Source organism: Aquarana catesbeiana, linkage group LG01 (genome assembly GCF_042186555.1).
Source record: "Aquarana catesbeiana isolate 2022-GZ linkage group LG01, ASM4218655v1, whole genome shotgun sequence".
Taxonomy (NCBI): Eukaryota; Metazoa; Chordata; class Amphibia; order Anura; family Ranidae; genus Aquarana; species Aquarana catesbeiana.
This window is the reverse complement of record NC_133324.1, coordinates 480,859,308-480,883,573: the sequence shown is the minus strand read 5'-3', so window position 1 is coordinate 480,883,573 and position 24,266 is coordinate 480,859,308. Positions and strand designations below refer to the sequence as shown.

Sequence of the window (24,266 nt, the reverse complement as noted above, 5' to 3'; positions counted from 1 at the left end):
TTCTTTTATATTTTTTTGATAGACCAAGGAATGGCAAAAAAAACCCTGCCAGTTTACCTTTTACTGAAAAGACTATAGATTATATGTTAGCAATTCACCAGATTGTTTCCTCAAATAGTGACAGGAAAGAAGCTTCCCTACCTTGGCAGATGAAAAAAGAAAAAGGTGAAACATCAAACAATGGATTTTGTGGATTTTAACTCTGCCTTTATTTCGCATAAGCAGAACAGATATGCTGGGTGAAGGAGAAGTCAGTGTACCAACAAACGCTATTTACAGTACATTTAACTACTGATTTTTGTGACTGTTGCAAAATTATATAAGCTTGCCCGGTGAGGCAGGGGACCTGTATTTTTTCTCCTACAATTATGAAACATCATAGATCTTGTCCTTCTCCCAACCTGTAATTCTGCAATGAAGGAGAAGCAGAAGGCTGATGAGCTCTTCTTGCTGTCACTCTGCAATCTCCTCCTCATTATGTGCCATGCTAGCACATGAGCACAACTGACTGGCACCTTGTGCTGCTACTTTTCTCTCTTCCAGTCTAAGCTCAGCTGTATAGGATATAGCAAGTGGCTGAAACCAGGTCAACTTCAGGTACATTTACTGCTAACATTTAAAAATACATATTGAGCAATTTATTCTTGAATACAGAGCTGCAATGATTTGTGTATTTATATCTGCCTGGTGTTAAGTTAAAATCATTACACGACTAGTATAATTCTATAATGATTAGGACTTGTCAAAAGTATATCATTACAAATAAGCATGTATTATTGTTAGAGATAACAGTGATACTTTATACAATCCATACCAATTATACAAACTGAAGTTGAAGGGCAAGTGGCCACCTGCATTTGCGTGCCTTTGACCAGTAGTCAGTGACGTCAGGATTTATAACTGTATTAAACTGCATGACAGTCAGCCATGATAAATCAGTTTCCCCTTCTCCTCAAATCACAGACAATAAAAGCTTTAGCAGTGAAAGCTATTCATCATAATAAAGACCACAGGCTTTCTAGTCATCAATTTCACTCACTTGCTTAATACACTGGAGAGAGTGTTAGAGTTTTAGAGAAAAAAAAAAAGCAACTACGAAAAAAGATTAAACAGGAATAATTACAAAGGTCAAACAAAGAAATCCTTTAGGAAGCAAGATTTTTCTTCTGGCAGGAAGAGGTCCATCATATACTGAATATGATAGTGTGAATTATGACTTTTTTCCCATACTGTCCTTTCATGTCATACTGAATAAATACCTTACTAAAATTATCTATCTATAACAGGAATTTTTACATTTGGATAACAATAGATAGATAGATGAAATGTTAAACAGATAGATTTACACTATATTACCAAAAGTATTGGGACACCTGCCTTTACACGCACATGAACTTTAATGACATCCCAGTCTTAGTCCATAGGGTTCAATATTGAGTTGGCCCACCCTTTGCAGCTATAACAGCTTCAACTCTTCTAGGAAGGCTGTCCACAAGGTTTAGGAGTGTGTCTATGGGAATGTTTGACCATTCTTCCAGAAGCACATTTGTGAGGTTAGGCACTAATGGGGACGAGAAGTCCTGGCTCACAGTCAACACTCTAATTCATCCCAAAGGTGTTCTATCGGGTTGAGGTCAGGACTCTATGCAGGCCAGTCAAGTTCTTCCACCCCAAGCTCACTCATCCATGTCTTTATGGACCTTGTTTTGTGCACTGGTGCGCAGTTATGTTGAAATAGGAATGGGCCATCCCCAAATTGTTCGCACAAAGTTGGGAGCATGAAATTGTCCAAAATGTCTTGGTATGCTGCTGATGCCTTAAGAGTTCCCTTCACTGGAACTAAGGGGCCAAGCCCAACCCCCGAAAAAAAAAACACATCATAATCACCCCTCTCCCAAATGATTTGGACCAGTGCAGAAAGCAAGGTCCATAAAGACATGGAGGAGTGAGTTTGGGGTGGAGGAACTTGACCGGCCTGCAGAGCTGTGAGGCAGGCCTTCTCGTCCACATCAGTGCTTGACCTCACAAATGTGCTGGAAGATTGGTCAAGCATTCCCATAGACACACTCCTAAACCTTGTGGACAGCCTTGCCAGAAGAGTGGAAGCTGTTATAGCTGCAAAGGGTCGGCCAACACAATATCGAACTCTACAGACTAAGACTGGGATGCCATTAAATTTTAATGTAAAGGCAGGTGTCCCAATACTTTTGGGACACCTGCACAATTGGGAAGATTTACTAAAGGTAAATAAGCTTTTACTTGGTGCAAAGTGAAATATCTCTTTGCGAGGGGATTTTCCCTTACCTTAGTGAAGGAAGTGAAGCTCTGGTGATTTCCCTCATTCAATTTTGTGCAAGCAAAAATATGTTTTTTTTTTCACCACATTTACTAAGCTAAGTGAACATTCCTTTTACAAACTGGACATGCTCTACTCTTTTAGTAAATCAACCCCAATGGCACCAGCTACAGAAAAAAAGGATTTGGAGTTGTGTATGAACATAGCCTAGCCTGCCATAGCCTGGTTCAGGGAATCTTTAGGGTTGCAGTTACCACAAAGTACTCTAGGGCCAGTGCCTAGGATAACAGGGCTAGTGAGTTACAGCTCTCAGAAGTAAAAAGTACAATTCATGTTTATATGTCTCCTTGCCTGCCAGCATCTATGGGCACTATAGATAAATCTTGCACAAAAAAAAAAGTAGTAGCATTGGAAGGGGAACAGCTTACAGCAGTCATAAGACTCTCTGTAACACCATAAACTTGTAACTTCCTTTCCTTTCTATGGTTCAATGAAATGTGCAGTTAAATAGAAGCTTTGCATATACTGCTTAAAGCACTGTTACTCTGATTGTGCATTTCTGTTTCACTTTTTCAAAAAGATCCAATGACAATGGCAGAGGTTTTTCATAAACACAGGCCTGGGAATCTTTCTCAAAATAGAGTTTATATATTGAAGTATATAATTCATAAAGTTCAGGAAAAATCTTTTGCAGCTCTGCACAGAATGCAATAAGTTTTTGTTTTTTGTTTTTTTTTTTGTCAAAGCCTTAATTGAACCAGCTGACGTTAGAAGCAGATTGGCTACCATGCACAACTGCACCGGATTTTGCACGTTCCATTTTTAGTAAATTGACCCCACAGTGCTCATTTATCCTGAGAAGGTGCCTATATGGACTATCTGAATTATGTTTTCTTTTCTGTAACAGTAAAACATACTAGAACATTTGAAATAAAGAAAAAACAAATTCAGTTGGTACAAAAGGATATATGGGCAATCTATGAAGGCAACATGCTGCTTTATAATGTCTAGCACATATTACCAATCTACTAATGCTACCCTATACAAGTTTAATAGAATAGCCAGACCCTAAATGTTTTATTTTTTATTACAGTGTTTAAATGTAATTCATTATATAAATGATTGGTGGTTTAAATGCTTTGAATAAAATTATTTGATATGAGGGAAGAAAATTATTACTCTGCATATTATGGGTTGCGGAAACTCATCAGGCCATGTAGAACTGTGATTCTCAACCACTGGGCCACAGTGACCATGGGACCACTTCCTCCAGCCGAGCTGCAGCTTCCTATTTGCTCCGACAGCAAACCACAGGAGAATACAGGAACGAGAGCATGAGGAAAGAGAGGAGGTGGGATGCTTTTCTACAAGTGTGTTGGGAGGGGATCTGCTTAGCGATTTTGCTGTGTCTGGACATTTTTGTGTTCTAGGTGTAAAGTAAAGGGGTGTGCTGGTGGAGTTATGGTAGGGTCTGTGCATTTATCATAAGCTAACGTGTGGAACGGAGCTTTCAAGAATGACAGGTGGGTACCAGGGTGAGACCAAGCAGAATATGTATGTTACATCTAGGAGGTGCATGGGACATCAAGTATGTTGTAACATACATACTAGCACATCATGCCTTTACTTTTGCAGGTCAGAAAAAAAAGGGCGCTTTACTTACTCTTTAATCTTCATTTTTGACTACCACTTCCCCTCCTTTCACTGGCAATACATGAACCCATGAATATATGTATGATGTATGTATGTATGATGTATTCATGTATTGCCAGTGAAAGGAGGGGAAGTGGTAGCCAAAAATGAAGATTAAAGAGTAAGTAAAGCGCCCTTTTTTTTCTGACCTGCAAAAGTAAAGGCATGATGTGCTAGTATGCATCGCATACTAGCATATTATGAGAAACTTAACTGCAAACGAAGCCCTCATCGTCATCACTGGAGACCGCGTTCATCTTCACCCGTCTTCCTTCTGGGTCCGCAGCTCTGGGTTCCTGGCCAGAGCCGCGTGACGTCACTCCCATGCATGTGCACGGGAGCCGCCGGTCAAGGCACAGGGCTCTGAAAAAAGGGCACAGGTGGCCGTTCTTTCAGAGCGCATGCGCTGATGACGTCATCGGCTTTTAGATGTCCTAAACGACGTTTAGGAGATATTTACAGTACCTATAGGTAAGCCTTATTATAGGCTTACCTATAGGTACAAACAATACATGGAAGTTTACTTCCTCTTTAAATAGACCTAAATCCTTTTTAACATTTTGTCTATTTAAATGACAGTAACATATTTTTTTACTGATTGCTCCCTTTTTAATACATTTTGAATACATATTTTGCATTCCCTTAGTTTTACTGTAGGAGTGTAAACTTTTTTTTATAGTATTTATTGCCGAACATGGAAGGTTTCGGAAGAATTTTCTGGGTCTTGGTGTCACTAAGGTTAGGAAACTCTGATGTAGAAAGTCTGCAAGTATTTTGGCTGCAGCTATAATAGTCACCACCATTCCATTTACTACTTAGAGATGTTCATGAGATTAGTGAGCTGTGACAGTAAAAGGTAGTTAGTGACATGTTTTTAAAAACCCAAACAGGAAGCACAGAATTAAATCTGTCTGTTTTGGCAGTAAAAAATAATTAAAAGGAATCAGGAGAGAGGAATGAAAGCTGGAATCCCTGGTGCTGAATTGTGTTTGAAGTTGCAGACTTCAGGGCAGATATATTTTATACTTCCCTTCCTGCTTAGCAAATCACTTGCCCGGAACAGGCATCTGAATAACAAGTGTTAAGTTGCCCACGTATTTAGTAATTAATACAGTAACCAAAAGGAGAAATAATGTGTACATATGTACTGCACGTTACAGAACAGACTACATTTGGCTGCTGGAATCAAAATAAAAAATGGTTAGATACATTCCAATCAAATGGTAATAAAAAAAACTGAATAAATAATATAAAAATAGGTATTTCTACACAGAAAAAATGTAAACATTTCTGTCTTTCTGTATACAAGGTCTTTTGTTTCACAGCATTTTGTATTAGGTGAGTTGTCAGATTTCCAAGCAAGCATAGCTTGTTATCATTTATAAAGAGTAAAGCAAATTGATTCTCTTTGACCTTATAACAATTTTTTTGTGTTATATTAAAACATGAAATATGTTTTAACCAAAGTATAAAGCTAAAATGATTCTTTTAGCTCTGGCATAGTTAACAACTAAATCCAATGAAATCATTTATAGTCAGATACATTCTTCAATATTGCATGTCCAAATTTCACCATATGTAGCCTATTACAGTTCCCTATTTAACTGAACTTGTGCAATTTAATTCCAATTTATATCATTCCTGGAACAAATGAACAACAGGGCAACAAAAACAAATCCCAATTAAACACATTAAAGCTGTTGAGTGACTAATTTTTCAGACAATGAAAGTCAACTGAGGAATGGCCAAGGGTAAAACTGGAAAACAAAGGTTAACAAAAACAAAACACGTACTTTGAAAAAATAATGTAATGTGATTTAACTTTGTATGAGTGTGTGTTTAAGCCCAATAAAAATCTGAATAATCAAAACTAATTTAAAATTGCACTTATAGCACTCATATCTCACCTACATCACACCTCACCTCTCAGGGCGGCGGCGACATCCGCTTCAGCGCGTGTCTCCTCGCTCCTCTTCCTAAGCACTAGGCATCCAATAGAGTGGCCTGGGGCTTTGGCCTATCAGGAAGCAGGTCTGACGTCCTGCCTCCTGATTGGCGGGGAGGAAGGTTAGTGTGAAAACAGCGAAAATGAATTTGCTATCATCACACAATTGGGTGGGATCAGGGTGCACTCTCTGCACCCTGAGACCACCCTATTTTGAAGCCTATTAGAGCCTCTGGCTCTAATCAGGTGCTTCAAAAAGTACCACCCCTCCCACCCCGGCGATAGGAAGCCATGCGTCCGGCATCCTGAATGGGGCCGGGTGCATGGATGGGGGGGCGGCGCCGTGCGCCCACAGTGCTCAGGCCGCCACTGTATATATATATATCTATATATATATATATATATATATATATAGATATATATATATATACATATTAGGGTTACCAGACTTTCAAAATTAGATCTTGAAACACCCTACTGACTGCAACTTCCTTTGAAGCCACACCCACCATTTTTAACATGCCCAGGTCACAGATTTTTGGAAAAAAATAGAGAGACTTTGGAGGTTTAAAGAGAAAATGCCTTGGTCACGCATATATATATATATATATATATATATATATATATATATATATATATATATATATATATATATATATATATATATATATATAAAATTGTTATTTATTTTTTACATAAAGAGATATTCAACTAGATAGGCATTGTACTAATGTACTAAAGACCTAAAATTTAACATGCAGGGGACTTTAAAGACATAAAAAAGGTAATAGACTTTAATTGGGCATTACATTCACTCAACAGCATGGTCTAACAAATGAAGAATGGCTGGTTAAAAATTTACCGATATTTGAATACGTTATAGATACTATTATAGCACAATAAAGGTGTCTCTAAGTTCAAGCTTTTAACTGTTAAATTAATCCAACATGTTCACCTCAGTATACATTGAGAATGGAAATTGATACTCTCATTTGGAATTTATGTGTGGTGTGCGTGGCCTTTAAAGAAAATGCAAAAAAAAATCATGCTTGCTAGTTTGTAAACAATCTAGGGATAGATGTGATAGAAGGATAATTAGAAATATAGACAGACTGATAATTTTATCTCATACAGAAATGTTTTCATGTATTTCCTGACTTTAATATCAAATTCACAAATGCTACTGGGAAATATTTACTTGTCTCATACCACAGATATTACCTTATAAAGCATAATCATCTTTGTGGCATTAAAAAAGTGAAATGTACAGTATTTAGCTGCATCTAATAATCATTAAAAAGGGGTCATAATAGCCACAGGTCATATGCGCAGCTACAGGCTGAAGATAAATGGCCACTACAGAGCTGCAGTTCTTTGGCTCATTCCCAGAAGTACATCAGGGTTAAAGAGAACAGATCATTATCTGATATGTTAAACTTTTTTTTCTGCCTACGTGTGTGGAATTTTACGGGACCATTTCCAGTATTACTTTTACCCACTGTACTGCATAGTTTCGTGTTGCTCAAAAGTGTTATAGGGAAGAAAATATTATAGACATTGTTTGAAGCACTTGATCTGTACTGAGTGTCACACGTTAACGTGGCTGCTGATATGGCCTAACCTTCCTAAAATTAGACATGACCTTACCATGCGTTACAGCTTGCTACAACACAGATGAGTTGCCTTGGTGCATTGGGTGCCTTTCAAAATGAAAGGCAGCAAAATGCATGTTGTGAGCTTAAAATACATTTATTGCATTTTTTTAACCCTACCATCACTTTTCTATGACTTATGAAGCATAATTAAAATTATGTGTAGTAGGCATTTTGTTTAACCGCTTGCCGACCGCCTCACGCACATATACTGCAGCAGAAGGGCTCGTACAGGCAAAATCACGTACCTGTACTTTGCCCTTTAAGAGGCGGCCAGCGGGTGCGCGCTTGCCCGCGGCAAGCTCCGTGAGTCGGGTCGCAGGTCCCGCGGACTCGATTGCCGCGGGGATACCCGCGATCGCCTCACGGGGAGGAAGAACGGGGAGATGCTGATATAAACAGCATCTCCCCATTCTGCCTAGTGACAGTGTCACTGGATCTCTGCTCCTTGTCATCGGAGCAGAGATCAGTGACGTCACACTCACAGCCCATCCCCCTGACAGTTAGTAATCACTCCCTAGTACTGATTTAACCCCTCCCCGCCCCCTAGTGGTTAACCCCTTCACTGCCAGTGTCATTTTTTCAGGAATCAATGCATTTTTATAGCACTGATTGCTGTATAAATGACAATGGTCCCAAAAATGTGTCAAAAATGTCAGATGTGTCCACCATAATGTCGCAGTCACGATAAAAATCGCTGATCGCCGCCATTTAAAAAAAAAAATTATTAATAAAAATGCCAAAAAACTATCACCTATTTTGTAAACGCTATAACTTTTGTGCAAACCGATCAATAATCGCTTATTGCGATTTTTTTTACCAAAAATATGTAGAAGAATACGTATCGGCCTAAACTGAGGAAAAAAATTGTTTTTTTATATATTTTTGGGGGATATTTATCATAGCAAAAAGTAAAAAATAATGCGTTTTTTTCAAAATTGTCACTCTATTTTTGTTTATAGCGCAAAAAAATAAAAACCACAGAGGTGATCAAATACCACCAAAAGAAAGCTCTATTTGTGGGAAAAAAAGGACGTCAATTTTGTTTGGGTGCAACGTCGCACGACCACGCAATTGTAGGTTAAAGCGATGCAGTGCCAAATCGCAAAAAGTGCTCTGGTCAGGAAGGGGGTAAATTCTTCTGGGGCTGAAGTGGTTAAAGAAAATATGTACCATTATGTGAGAATTAAACAAACACTGTGTATGATTTGGAGTAACAAGAAAGGATGTGAATGTTTAAAAAAAATCATAAAAAGTCAATGCATCAAGTAAAAAGATAAGCCAGACTAGCCGGAGAGAAAACTAAACTATACATTTTACTGTTTAAGGTTTTCTTGAAATTTCCTTAGAGTATCTTGATTTGAAATTCTAGGATCAACTTTAAATGTCTCACAGGAGTACAGTAATTTTCTTCATTAAATTATCTAATTGAATATCCATGCAGTTCATTTTAGTAACACCTTTTGTGACACATTGCACTTATTAATATTGATAATTTTCAAAAGGGGAAACTATGAAACATTGTGGGGCCAGCTATGTCCTTAATTTGCTAAAACAAACCAACTGTGTGAAAGTTGGATATTACATGAACATATCCAATGTTACCACTATAAAACTTTCAATTACAATGAATTAAAACTTTTTCCCCTTTAAGGTCCCCTCATGGTCACCTGCTATCAACTTCTTTTTGGTTTCTAGACTTTTACTATCAACAATTTCCCAAAGCCACAGAAACATTTTGCTTATTGTCATTGTATTTATTTGTTAAAATTGATGGTCTTTACAACATACTAGGGGGAAGCTGCGAAGATATATTTCACTGTGGGTCAATCAGTACATTTAATTTTAAAATAAATGTGTTATATTTGATAAAATATTTTACTGCTTACAAAAAAAAAGTATTACATTTATTTATATATACTATTCACCATTGATATATTGTTGTTCATGGGCATTCCCGTAGCCTTTTGGGAGATTTCAATAAATGATGGATTACTCATTTAAAAGAGGTTTAAAGGTTCTCCTTTGCTTTAGATATAAGGAGGATATGTTGCCTTGTTTAGGTGGATTATGATAACACCTCAGTGGTATGTCTCATTAGCATAACTGTAGCACAATTCGCATAATTATTCTAGCATGCTTTGTGTATGCATATAATTACAGTAAGTCTTTATCTTAATTAACATTTACATGTCTCCATTGGGCTACCACTGTCATAAAGTGGCAGGAAAGTTATGGTAGGTTATAGAGGTCCCCTGATTGAGTCTTATGTTTTTTTACACAGAAACTTCATGTTTAAAGTCATTTGGTGTGAGCAGTTATCTTTAATACAGTATAATATTCGTTCACTATTGTGTTGTACACATTTAATCCAAAATTCAAAGAAAACAATCTCTAAAGGAGGAAAAACATTTAAAACACAATCAAAATATATAAAGAATTTTGCTTTAAAACAAATGTCAAGGCAAAATAAAATTCAACCTATGCAGTACAGCTCAACAATACATGCATATTTCCCCATGTTTATTCCCTTTAAATATCCTGTAAGTACAGTAAAATATCTGTTTATCTGGCAGTAATGCATCTAATTTTCTGTTGTAGACTCACAACACATGCCTTTTTTGGACTGAAATCACAAGTAATAGTGTCCTCCCTGTCCAGTACTACTGAATTGCTCCCCCTCTCCTTATCTCCACAACAGTGGGGGGATTGTTTTGTTATCAATAGTAAGAACTGAGAGGGCTGACTAGACCCTTTGAGACAACACAGGCAAAATTAAGCTAGAAACAGCCATTGGGATTGCTCTCATTCAGCCTGCCAGGAGTGGCTGCAGTCACTGCTTAGCTGAAAATTTTCCACCCAGCTCCTTTAATATTCTTTAAAGTGTGTCCAGCCAGGTGGTGCCAACAGAGCCACCCACAGCTCAAATTTTAGCCAACTCAGCAGGAATCATCTTAAATTTGAGCCATATATGGCCAGCATTAAATAAAGCACAGATGAACAAGTATTTTTCGACATTTTGTTTATAGAACAACTCTAACAAAGCTCTTTCAATGTTGTATTCAGACAGCCACAGCACCTGATGGGCCATTATTAATTTGTACATAAAATGGACACCCACCTACCAAAGGGACAATTGGCTATGATGGATGCAGGTATTAATGGAGCACCCTGGGTGCAACTAGCTTTATGGATATGAGTTCTAACCCTGTTGGTCACATTATGAAAGTCAGTAATGTCACCTGGTCGGTAAAATATATCTAAGTTTCTTTCACTTGATCTCATAATTCCTTTGCTTTGCTAATGCAAAAAAATGTGTGTTAGGAAACATTCACTTCTTAGCACATGCTGCCATAGGGCAAATGCTTACTATACCTACAGGGAATTTTTATCTAGATTGTTGAATAACATTTTCTGAGGTTTATATAAAATGTGTATGAAAGGCAAATTACTAAACTGCCCTTAGCAATCATACATTAACTGTAAGTCTTCTAGTGTAGGCTGGGGATTAAACAGAAGAATATATTTTGTTATTGTGGATATTGCAGTGACTTTCCTTTTAGACACTCTTTGCTGATAGGGCCCATAGAATATCCCTTTTCAAGATGTAGCACGAATGGGGGAGTAACATTTAATTTAGTTTGGTTATTTACAGAGGTGACAGGTTTATGGCAATATGCCCTTCCATGTGCACCTTGCTGTGAAGGCCAGTTATAGATGGGGCAGGGGGCATTTGTTTGTTACTGATGTAAATATTGGTGAGGGGACACAATAGACACCTTTGCTGCCATTGTGCTATGTGCTGGGTGTCCAGTGTACCCCTGTGCCTTTAAGGAGGACTGGGCTACTGGGCCCACCTGCCCTCTATCTATCCATTAGAATGTATGTGCTTCCTCTGTTGGAGACTGTCATAAATTAACAAGGATTAGGACTGAAGGTAATACAGGGTGCTGTGAAGGGGCCCTGCAGCTTACGCATGCGTTTGCAAATGTGTGCTAACTAAACTCCTGTTTTTAACGCATACCATTGGACAGGTTAATTTGGCTGGTAAGCAGACTGGTTGGTGAGTTGAGCTGGGAATATGCATTTGTTTCTCTTCCATGTGCTCCTTCCTATGAAGGCCAGTTATAGATTAGGGCAGGGGCCATTTGTTTGTTATTGTGGGAAAATGTTTCTTGTCATTGTTTGAGTTTGGTTCCCAGATTGGCAATAGCACAAAGAATCAAGGAACAGGATAAAAGTGAGTACAAGAAGATTGTTTGAATGTGACTGCTGCAGAACTCAGTGCTGCACTTGTGTATAAAGCATTATCAGCTTTGTGGGAGTTTTGCAAAGTAAGCTAAAGAGTTCCTCTATTTCTTTTTAGAATGCTTGTAAAATGTCCACCAAATGTCCACCGGTGTCATGGGACTCATTAGTGTTACAAGGTCTCAGGTGTGAATGGGGAGCATGTGTGTTAAATTTGATGTTATAGCTCTCACTCTCTCATACTGGTCGCTGAAAGTTCAACACGGCACCTTATGGCAAAGAACTCTTTGAGGATCTGAAAAAAAGAATTGTTGCTTTATATAAAGATGGCCAAGGCTATAAGAAGATTGCCAAGACCTTGAAACTGAGCTGTAGCACAGTGGCCAAGAGGCCAAGACCATACAGCAGTTTCACAGGACAGGTTCCATTCAAAACAGGCATCGCCATGGTCGACCAAAGAAGTTTAGTGCATGTACTCAGCGTCATATCTAGAGGTTGTCTTTGGGAAATAGACGTATGAGTGCTGCCAGCATTGCTGCAGAGGTTGAAGGGGTGGGGGGTCAGCCTGTCAGTGCTCAGACCATACGCTACACACTGCATCAAATTTGTCCTCATGGCTGTCGTCCCAGAAAGAAGCCTCTTCTAAAGATGATCTACAAGAAAGACCGAAAACAGTTTGCTGAAGACAAGCAGACTAAGGACATGGATTACTGGAACCATGTCCTGTGGTCTGATGAGACCAAGATAAACTTATTTGGTTCAGATGGTGTCACGTGTATGTGGCAGAATCCAGGTGAGGAGTACAAAGACAAGTGTGTCTTGCCTACAGTCAAGCATGGTGGTGGGAGTGTCATGGTCTGGGGCTGCATGAGTGCTGCCGGCACTGTGGAGCTACAGTTCATTGAGGGAACCATGAATGGCAGCATGTACTGTGACATACTGAAGCAGAGCATGATCCCCTCCCTTCGGAGATTAGGCCGCTGGGCAGTATTCCAACTGATAACAACCCCAAACACACCTACAAGATGACCACTGCCTTGCTAAAGAAGCTAAGGGTAAAGGTGATGTACTGGTCAAGCATGTCTCCAGATCTAAACCCTATTGAGCATCTGTGGGGCATCCTCAAATGGAAGGTGGAAGAGCGCAAGGTCTCTAACATCCACCAGCTCTGTGATGTTGTCATAGAGGAGTGGAAGAGGAGACCAGTGGCAACCTGTGAAGCTCTGGTGAGCTCCATGCCCAAGAGGATTAAGGCAGTGCTGGAAAGTAATGGTGGCCACACAAAATATTGACACTTTGTGCCCAATTTGGACATTTTCACTTAGGGGTGTACTCACTTTTGTTGCCAGCGGTTTAGACATTAATGGCTGTGTGTTCAGTTATTTTGAGGGGACAGCAAATTTACACTGTTATACAAGCTGTACACTTACTACTTTACATTGTAGCAAAGTGTCATTTCTTCAGTGTTCACATGAAAAGATATAATGAAATATTTACAAAAATGTGAGGGGTGTACTCACTTTTGTGAGATACTGTATGTCTAATGTTCTGGTATAGGGGCATCCCAAGCGAGGGATTCATTTTTTATCGAAATCCTGCTAAATTCTCGTGGACTACTGGTCTCTTCTTGGCTAAGAGCATCACAGTGTTATCATGTTTAGCCTTTCTTAATTCTTACTGACTGTATCTGTGGTTGTCTCTTAGATTTGTCAGTCTTCACTACTAACAGTCCACTGCTATGGAGTTAGCTGCTGTGCCACTTTGTCCTCTCAATGGAAGCAAGCTGATGTCAGCAAGTTAGGGCACAGGAAATGCATCTGCCGGTAATTAATAACAATCAAACATCTTATAAAACTGCTGACTGCAGCTGTAATGAACTGGGCTCAAGTCATTGCCTTGCAAATAGAGAGCGCGTTTATGAACCGTGGCAGCAAGCAAGATTTTTCCCTCTCTGTACTGCAACTTAATATTTAATGTCCCCAAAAACATAAATAGCATACACACTCTTACAAAAATGGTATGGTTAGCTAGCATGTAATATATAGCAAGCAAATGAACATGCTGTCAGGCAATTGGTGCAAATGTCTTGAAAATGCCAGATATATAAGTAGATTATTTTTGTAATTTTACATTCTCTATTTTTCGGTTTTACAACAAAATCTTCTACTTATATGGACAGAAATGTTTGAGGAATAGCTTTAAACCCCCAGCTTTTAACGCACCTTTACCAATTGATTTAACTTACTGAGTATACAGCTCATTTTTCTTTTAATCTTTGCCTGTTTAAGCTGGTGCCATGATTGCTGCCCCATGTCTTATATTTCAGGGTGGTTCCTTTCTCTTTCAGCATCCTATAGAGCCACCGTTGCGTGCAGGGATTATAGTTGTGTCTCCCTACACTGTGTGCATCAATAGAAACACACAACCCTATAGCCTAGGATGGCAAGGCACTCCCCATCCTTCCCTCCTCCTCATTCCCCCTACCTTTTCCAAACTAACAAACTGGCTCCAAACTGCACTGTCCACAGTTAACACTTTCATGTGAAAACCAGAAGTTTAGGGAAGCAGTACTAGGAGAGTAGGAGTCAGCAGGATTTAAATTGTAAACTGCAAGTGTTGGGGTAGGAATTGTAACAAATAGGTTACTGGGAAATGTTTATTTTATTGTGCTCAATGTGTTAAACTATAAAATGCTGAGAGTTTAAAACTAATTTAAGTATGTGTAAAAAAACTCCATGCTTCCTATTACTACTGTTTTACTGCACATGGCAGTATACAAAAAATGTTATAGACATGTGAAATAAACAAGAAAAACTTTTTAGAATGAGGGTCGAGTAAACATAAAATTTTCTCAGACTTTAGAAAGTAGCCTTCAGCTTTGGATTGCCTTAATTTGTTAGATGACAACAGACAATATGGTATGCAAATGTGAGTGGTCTGGGTAGAGTCACACTCTGTGAAAACAGCATGTCAATTTGAGCACTATATGCAGAGATATAAGCAGGTAAAGGTGCATGCAAATCTCATCTGTAACATTTGAACTTGTACCCATCATTTTTCACCTTCTGAGTTCAGCATTGGTCTTTCATTGTGATGGATGAAATCATTAACCAATAGGGAGGCTTAGGAGACAGAAAGACAAACTTGTCTTTATAGCAAAATCTTAAAAGACATGTATGGAATTTTTTTTTCAGATTCATACTTACCTAGGTAGATGCATCACCAGTCTGATGCTGCATCTGTTCCCCGCTAGCTCTAACACTGAGAACCAAGCGATCGAACAGTGCTGATTGCTCGGTTCTCAAAGCTCCCTAAACACAGAGCTGGCGACTGTTAGTCACTGGCTTTCTGCTCTGGCCACTCCCCCCACTCTCACTGTAATGCTGGGCTGTGGAGAGGGCAGGAGTGGCCGGCTCAGGAACTCAGTGGCACATTGAGAGGCTGAGCCGGGTGCCAGTCCAGGAATGTGGGCGGATCCAGACTTTATTGTCGTGATCTTGCCCGAGCCTGGACCGGCTCTGTGACATCAGCTGCCATCAGCTGCCAGCTTCAGTTAAAAATGGGTTACAGGAGTGTCGAACGAACTGAACTCCTGTGATCCATAAGAGAAGTACAGCCAAACAATCTTTGGCTGTACTTCTCCCTTAATGGTTATGTATTTTTTCATTATATGCAGATTGGATTACTGAGGTTTTTACAGTATCTCACAAAAGTCAGTATACCCCTCACATTTTTGTAAATATTTTATTATATTGTTTCATGTGACAACACTGAAGAAATGACACTTTGCTACAATGTAAAGTAGTGAGTGTACAGCTTGTGTAACAGGGTAGATTTTCTGCCCCTCAAAATAACTCAACACACAGCCATTAATGTCTAAACCGCTGGCAACAAAAGTGAGTACACCCAGAGGCGTAGCTTGAAGTTTGTGGACCCCGTGCAAAAGTTGACTTGGGCCCCCCACTACCACCCACCTCTTCCACTGTGTGTGCAGATACACCCATCGCACGCCAAGATACTCAAAGTGGCTTAAGAGCTTAGAGTTCCCAGAGTTCCTCCTTACATTAGAGGACAGGGATCACCCCTGGAGAATCAGAGGACAGGGATCACTGCTGGAGAATCAGAGGACAGGGATCACTGCTGGAGAATCAGAGGACAGGGATCAATGCTGGTGAATCAGAGGACAGGGATCACTGCTGGAGAATCAGAGGCCAGGGACCCCTGGCAGGTCATTTGACAAAGCTCCTTTCCCATTCCAGCACTGTAAACAGCTCCCCCCCAACAATACACAGGGTTGAAATCACATTCCTTTACACACAGTCTATCAGCCTTCACAGGGTGTATCTGGTTTTTATGTTGCCGTTCTTACCTGTGAAATCCCCTGGTCGGAATGGCAGTGTAGTTGCAGTAGGCAGATACACCCTGTGCAGATCATGGCTGACTAGCTGTGTTGTAAAGGAATGTGATTTCAGTCCTGTGAAGGAGCAGCAGTATAGAGTGCTGTATTGGGAAAGAAGCTCAGCAGCGGGCATAGCATCCAGGGAGGAGGGGGTGGTCAGGGGGCTTTTGGGGGGGCGCAACTTAGATCTGGGGGGGCAAAGCCACGTGACATGAAATCTGGAGCTTGCAGCCCCTCAGGGGCCCCTCAGGCCCCTCAGGAGGGGTTAAGGGATTTGTTTTAGCAATTTATGAAGGTTGCTCTGTCAGTGTTGGCAGGTGTTGGGGGAAGGTCACCTTCCGGAGGTGTGAGTCTTGTCCCCAGTTGTCAGGGAAGTGGGGTAAGCAGACATCCCCCAGTGGGGGGGTTACAGAGAATCCCAGCTAGTGACTAGAAGACACTGAGCAGTGTCTTACCTCACCGGTGACATCGGTCCCATCGTGGATACAGGACGGCATTCTCCTCCTCTTAACTCGCTGAGCTCGGTTACCATTCCATGTTGCCAGCACACAGCACAGACACTTCCCCATCCTGAGCTGTTCTCACCCCATGCTCCTCTCCATTCAGGAAATGGCTCACAGCTTCTCCCCAGTCAATGAGAACAGAGGGGTGTGGGCTGTGGAAGACAAAATGGAAGCCCAGTACTGGAGCGTGGCTGTGGGACCCTAGAGCAGATCGGAGCTGGACTTTGTGGAGGATATGATAATATTACAGAGAGGCTGCAGTGGCCTCTTGAAGCTAGGGGCGGGGTTGCGATTGTGACCCCTGCAAACCTTTATGTTATGCCCATGAGTACACCCCTAAGTAAAAATGTCCAAATTGGGCCCAATTCGCCATTTTCCCTCCCCAATGTCATGTGACTCATTAGTGTTACAAGGTTTTAGGTGTGAATGGGGAGCAGATGTGTTAAACTGGGTGTTATCGCTCTCACTCTCTCATACTGGTCACTACAAGTTCAACATGGCACCTCATGGCAAAGAACTCTCTGAGGATCTGAAAAAAAGAATTGTTGCTCTACATAAAGATGGCCTAGGCTATAAGAAGATTTACAAGACCCTGAAACTGGGCTGCAGGACGGTGGCCAAGACCATAAAATGGTTTAACAGGACAGGTTCCACTCAGAACAGGCCTCTTCATGATCGACCAAAGAAGTTGAGTGCAGGTGCTCAGCGTCATATCCAGAGATTGTGTTTGGGAAATAGATGTATGAGTGCTGTCAGCATTGCTGCAGAGGTTGAAGGGGTGGGGGGGTCAGCCTGTCAGTGCTCAGACCATACTCCACACACTGCATCAGGTTTGCATGGCTGTCATCCCAGAAGTAAGGCTCTTCTAAAGTTAATGCATTAGAAAGACCGCAAACAGACCAAGATAAACTTATTTGGTTCAGATGGTGTCAAGTGTGTGTGGTGACAACCAGGTGAGGAGTACAAAGACAAATGTGTCTTGTCTACAGTCAAGCATTGTGGTGGGATTGTCATGGTCTGGGGCTGCATGAGTGCTGCTGGCACTGTGGAGCTACAAATCATTGAGGGAACCATGAATGCCAACATGTCATGTGACATACTACAGCAGAGCATGATTCCCTACCTTTGGAGACTGGGCCTCAGAGCAGTAGTCCAACATGATAACGCCCCCAAACACACCTCCAAGACAACCACTGCCATGCTAAAGAAGCTGAGGGTAAAGGTGATGGACTGGCCAAGCATGTCTCCAGACCTAAACCCTATTGAGCATCTGTGGGGCACCCTCAAATAGAAGGGGGAGGAGCGCAAGGTCTCTAACATCCATCAGCTCCGTGATGTTGTCATGGAGGAGTGGAAGAGAATTCCAGTGGCAACCTGTGAAGCTCTGGTGAACTCCATGCTCAGGAGGGTTAAGGCAGTGCTAGAAAATAATGGTGGTCACACAAAATATTGACACTTTGGGCATTTTCACTTAGGGGTGTACTCACTTTTGTTGCCAGCAGTTTAGACATCAATGGCTGTGTGTTGAGTTATTTTGAGGGGACAGCAAATGTACACTGTTATACAAGCTGTACACTCACTACTTTACATTGTAGCAAAGTGTAATTTCTTCAGTGTTGTCACATGAGAAGATATAATAAAATATTTACAAAAATATGGGGAGTGTACTCACTTTTGTGAGATTAGTGCCGGTTCACACAGGGGCGGCACGACTTGCAGGTCGCCTCACCGAGGCGACCTGCACACGACTTCAGCGGCGACTTGCAAAACGACTTTTGTATAGAAGTCAATGCAACTCGGCTGAAGTCGCCCCAAAAATACTACAGGAACCTTTTTCTAAGTCGGAGCAACTTGCGTCGCTCCTATTAGAACAGTTCCGTAGTACAGAACGGGATGCGACTTGTCAGGCAGCTAGGTCGCCTGACAAGTTGCCCCTGTGTGAACCGGCACATACTGTAACAGCTTTGACTTTGAGAGCACTTTTAATTTTGTAGTATGTGTAATCTTTTAGAGGATTAGTTGTAGTTGGTTTTTCCAGTGATGAAGGTTTTATTATATTTATAAAGGGTCATGTACTTTAGTACTAGTGTACTATTAGTTAGTTTACTGTGTGCTTCCAGGCTGGTTACCATTGAAGTGCTAGAGCCAAGCTGTCCATAAACAGGACAAATTTAATCAGACGCCTACTAATGCCTCATTCCTACCATGTGCAGAGACGTGAGTTATTCTGCACTTATTTTTGGAAGGGCACAAAGAAAACAGTTGTTCTCTATGTGCCCTGTTCACACCTCAACACTAGTACTATGTGCATATTTTTTCTGTGCAGAAAGATGCAACATGTAGGCAGTTTTGTGCGCAGAAAAAAAACTCACACAACATTAACACTGTGGTTTGAAAATGCACAGAGAACAATTGTGCCCTTGCAGAAACCTACATTACAAATACATGTCTCTGCACATGGTGTGAATAAGCCCACAATATTCTATGCAAGTCAAATCAGTATGTTTTTTCCATTAATTTTTCTGTACATATGGTGTGAACAATGCCTACTTGGAAATGTGAGCTGTGGGTGGCACCATCCAGCTTGAGAAGCTTCAATTAAAAAAATCGATGGAGCTGGGTACAAAATCATCAGCTGAACAGTGACCAGTGGTGGCCTGTCCATACGGGGCGCAGGGGTGCCGCCCCCCTAATCCATGCGCCCGGCCCCTAATACACATGTAGGGTGCTGGATGCAAGGATCTCAATGGGTTTTTTTTAAGCACATAGTTAAAGCCTAAGGCTCTACTTGGCTTCAACAGAGCAGTGCACCCTGAGCCCATCCAGTTGTGGAAAAATGGCGAATTAATAATCGTTATTGTCTTCCTGTTTCTCCTCACGGCCAATCAGCAAGTGGGTCTCAGGACGCATTTTCTGTTCGGTCGGGAGGAGAAGCAACGGCCCCGGAGCTGGGAGTAGCTGGAGCGAGGAGCAACAGCTTTACCCCGGATCCTTGTCATCTGCCTCCTAAGGTAAGGAGGCCTCTGATCGCTGCCTTCCGGTCCGTCTCCTGCAGGGGGGTTGCCATCCTCCCGTCTGTCTCCCGTGTGGAGGAGGGATCACTGCCTTCCCATCCGTCTCTTGTGGGGGGATCCTGCCCCCCACCAAAATATTGAGCACCAGCCGCCACTGACAGTGACTACATCCTATCAGATACAGTCCCTATTAAGGTATTCACTCTGTAGGCACTGCAGCTGTCTGAGTACATTGTACGGCAGGTAAGATTTCTGAACTGAGTGGATGGAGAAACCTATTATCTTTGCCTTGTTTAGTGCATGCCTGAATGAGAGAAATCTACGAGTGTATGACTAGCATTAGGCATTACATGGTCACCTATTACACGGCTGTCATAGAAGTTTGTGGAGCATAACTGTGTGGCATGCTTGTCTTAGTTTCTGCAGGATGTAGATTCACTTGGAGACAGAACTTAATTTCACTCTTTGAAAATACCCTTAAACTGTAATAAGTAAAATATTAATGTGGCAATGTCTGTTTTCTGCAAACATCTACAGTACTCTGCAGCTTCTGTTTTTTTTTAAATGTTAAAGGCTCATGGTATTGATTATCACTCATGTACATACATTTTTGTTATTTCTTTGGGTCCAATATGTCACATGCGCAGAGCAGACTTATGCCGCGTACACACGGTCGGAATTTCCGACAACAAATGTTTGATGGACGCTCCATTGGACATTTTCCATCGGAATTTCCGACAAACAAAAATTTGAGATCTGAATCTCAAATTTTCCGACAACAAAATCCGCTGTCGGAAATTCCGATCGTGTGTGCACAATTCCGACGCACAAAATTCCACGCATGCTCGGAACCAAGCAGAAGAGCCACACTGGCTATTGAACTTCATCTTCTTGGCTCGTTGTACATCTTGTACGTCACCGCGTTCTTGACGTTCGGAATTTCCTACAACATTTGTGTGACCGTGTGTATGCAAGACAAGTTTGAGCCAACATCCGTCGGAAAAAAAAACGTGGATTTTGTTGTCAGAATGTCTGATCGTGTGTACGCGGCATAAGGGTGTTCATGGGGTATGAATGGAAATAAATCTAATATCAAAGACATAACCTATCACTATTTTTACTTTTGACTTCCATGAACAGAGATCAGTACATAGTTATTGTCATAGCCAAAATTAAAGTTGAACTCTAGGCAGATTTAAAAAAAACAACATTATGGCCTTGTTCACATGGGTAGACTTTGGCGTTTGCCTGCACAGGGTTTTACAGTTCCATTCATGTCAACTGGGATGCAGTGACTTCACGGACGCAGCCGCTGCTCCCAATTTGACATTTGTGCTGGTGCATATCCCCGAACACTGACAGTGTGCATTTGGGAACATGCACCCGCATGGATGTCCAATTGGGAGCAGCAGCTGTATCCGTGCAGTCACTGCATCCCAAATGACATAAGTGGGACTGCCTGCACAGAGATGCATGGAACACCTGTGCATCCCCATTTGGGCAAACATGGATCTCACACAGGAGTTCACTGAAGTAAGCCCATATGAACAAGGTCTTGAAAACACAGCGCATAGTATCAATAATAAGACTTTAAGGCAAAAGAAAGACCTATGCAAAGTACCCCCCTTCCTCAGAAAGCCTCAGGTACAAGACTAATGGTTCGTGTCAGCATATAAAGCATCACAGAAGCGACTTCATTACAGTACATAATACCGATAGTGAAACTTTCAACTAAACATCTCTTGGAAATATATATACATTTTCCCCTCCTAAAGAAGTAAGGATTTTTAGGTAATGTTGTGGCTACATGGCAGGCCTATGAATTAATGTTCTTAAAGTATTACTAAAGGCAAAACTTTAGTTTTAGTTTTGGATAAAGTGGAGAGGGATTACCTGTCTTTTTTTTTAATTGTTGTCTGTGTCCACATTAGAAGGATACACCCTCTCTATTTGCCATGTTTACCTTTATCTTTGGAAATGAAAGTGAAGGAAAAAAAACACATTTTGAGTTGTTCACATAACAGCAATAGAGGGGAATTCTTCCAATTAGGACACTGGTTTTAGTGACCCTGGGGACAAAAAATTCTCTCACTTTGGAGGGATTTTCTATCACTTCCTGTTCTGGATATGAGACAGAAAGTGAAGAGAAATCTCCCCAATCTGACACAGGTGGCAAAAAAAACTTGACAAGGGTTATAACCTTCCATTACTGTATTCAAAATGAAAAACAAAAAGTTTTGCCTGTAGTTTTACTTTAAGGGTTGGTGTTCTGGATCAGCAAAGGTCACATGATTAATTTAAAGATCCAATGTGCAGTAAATGAAAAGCCTTCCATGTAAAATATGGAAGCCAGAAGTCATTTCTCCATTTGAAAGGGGTTATCTGGATTCAACAAACCATTAAATACATTTTATCTACAATTACTATAAGTACCTGACTCTGATTTAACCACTTGCTTATTGGGCCCTTAAACCCCCTTCCTGCCCAGGCCAATTTTCAGCTTTCATCGCTCTCACACTTTGCATAACAATTGCGCGGTCATGTAACACTATACCCAAATTAAATTTTTATAATTTTTTTCACACAAATCAACCTTTTTTTAGTGGTATTTAATCACTGCTGGGATTTTTATCTTTTGCTGTTCTAGCAGTACGTACATGGACGCTGGCAATTAAGGCCCGCGCTGTAGCTGTCTTTTGGCTATAGCGTGGACGGGAGGTGGTTAATATGGATTTATGAAAGACTGTTCTTGTCAGACCAACCTGTTATCATTCTATGAGGAAGTTCTGCTAGAACAGTAAAAAACTTGGAACTCCCTCCCCCAGGAAGAGGTACTAGCTGAGAGTACCAACAACTTCAAAGAAGTCTTCCTCAGGAAACAGAATATTTATAATTTTTAGTTATAGGAAGTGTTATGCCCACGGTCGGACATTGATCGGACATTCTGACAACAAAATCCTAGGATTTTTTCCGATGGATGTTGGCTCAAACTTGTCTTGCATACACACGGTCACACAAAGTTGTCGGAAAATCCGATCGTTCTGAACATGGTGACGTAAAACACGTACGTCGGGACTCTAAAAGGGGCAGTAGCCAATAGCTTTCATCTCTTTATTTATTCTGAGCATGCGTGGCACTTTGTGCGTCGGATTTGTGTACACACGATTGGAATTTCCGACAACGGATTTTGTTGTCGGAAAATTTTATAGCCTGCTCTCAAACTTTGTGTGTCGGAAATTCCGATGGAAAATGTGTGATGGAGCCCACGCACGGTCGGAATTTCCGACAACAAGGTCCTATCACACATTTTCCGTCGGAAAATCCGACCGTGTGTACGGGGCATAAGAGAATAAAAATCACACACCCATACACACACATAGGTTGAACAGGATGGACCTTTACCTCTGTAATTATGATATCACCCTCCTGTAACCCCATACCCAGTGGTACTTGGACTGTGAGATGGACTCATTCTTCATCGCTATAGCTCTATATTAGCTATTTATCCATGCAGCCATGCAGCCATGTATATGAGCTCTAAGGTTTTAGTTTGTATCCGTTTAACCGTAATTTTTACATGAAATTAGCTATATGTCTTCATTTCTTTACCAGACAGGAAAATATTTATCATAATAAAACTGAAGTGTTTAAATTCTGCATGACATGCAAAGCAAGAGGGGATATAGTTTAAAGGTATTTTATCAGAACTCATTACAGTAAAGGAAAATAATTGTTTAGCAAAAAGGTACAGATACAGGTTTTTATTGCATTTATTTAAACACCAACACACCAATTCCAGCTGTCATCTCCCTTAGGGTTCAAGTTTATTTGTGCTCTGTTCCATTTAACATCAGGTAAACAGTAGTTAGATTGCTTTGCTAACAGAGTCCCATAAACTCTGCTTGAAAGGTGCCAGCAGCATACATAAACATTTAGAAAAGAAACTAAAAGAAAGTAATAGAGTTGGTCCTATGGTGTTTTAATGATCAATTTAACATTCATTCTAAACTCTTCTGCTACTTTTCCAGTGGAGCTCAACAAACGTATATATCACCTACTGGTTTATTCATACAAAACACGAGCAGGAGAATCTCTCATTTAACTTAAGGAAAGCAGTTGATAAAACAAGAGAAACACTTAGCTTCTTCCCCCAGGGTTCCTTAGTAGCATATTACACACTTCATAGTACCTAATAGTTCAGTTTTTCGTCTTCCCAGGGCGTAATATGTACACATATTTGCCAATGTAATAAGGCAATGAATATGTATAGAGAATAATTAGCCAGTTGGATTCAAGATTTGTGGTGATTGGTTTTTGACAGATATCTAAAACATTAGGCCATATGTCACATAATCCACTCTATTTTTCTTTCTTTTACATTTTTATGACTCTTTTAAAAAAAAAAAACTTACTCCCACAAAGCAATATCACCTGACACCTTAGGTATAGGATGTCTCCTGCTATTTTAATGCCAATCTTCAGGGCTTTTTATCAGCTGGAACTTGGTGGAACTCAGG

The 24,266-nt window shown here is 40.7% G+C and overlaps 1 protein-coding gene across 3 annotated transcripts in view; it reads right to left on the bottom strand.

Annotated features, from left to right (window-relative positions):
• PAX5 (paired box 5) overlaps positions 1-24,266 on the bottom strand; it is a 324,021-nt gene that overhangs the window by 55,990 nt on the left and 243,765 nt on the right. The window lies entirely within an intron of this gene.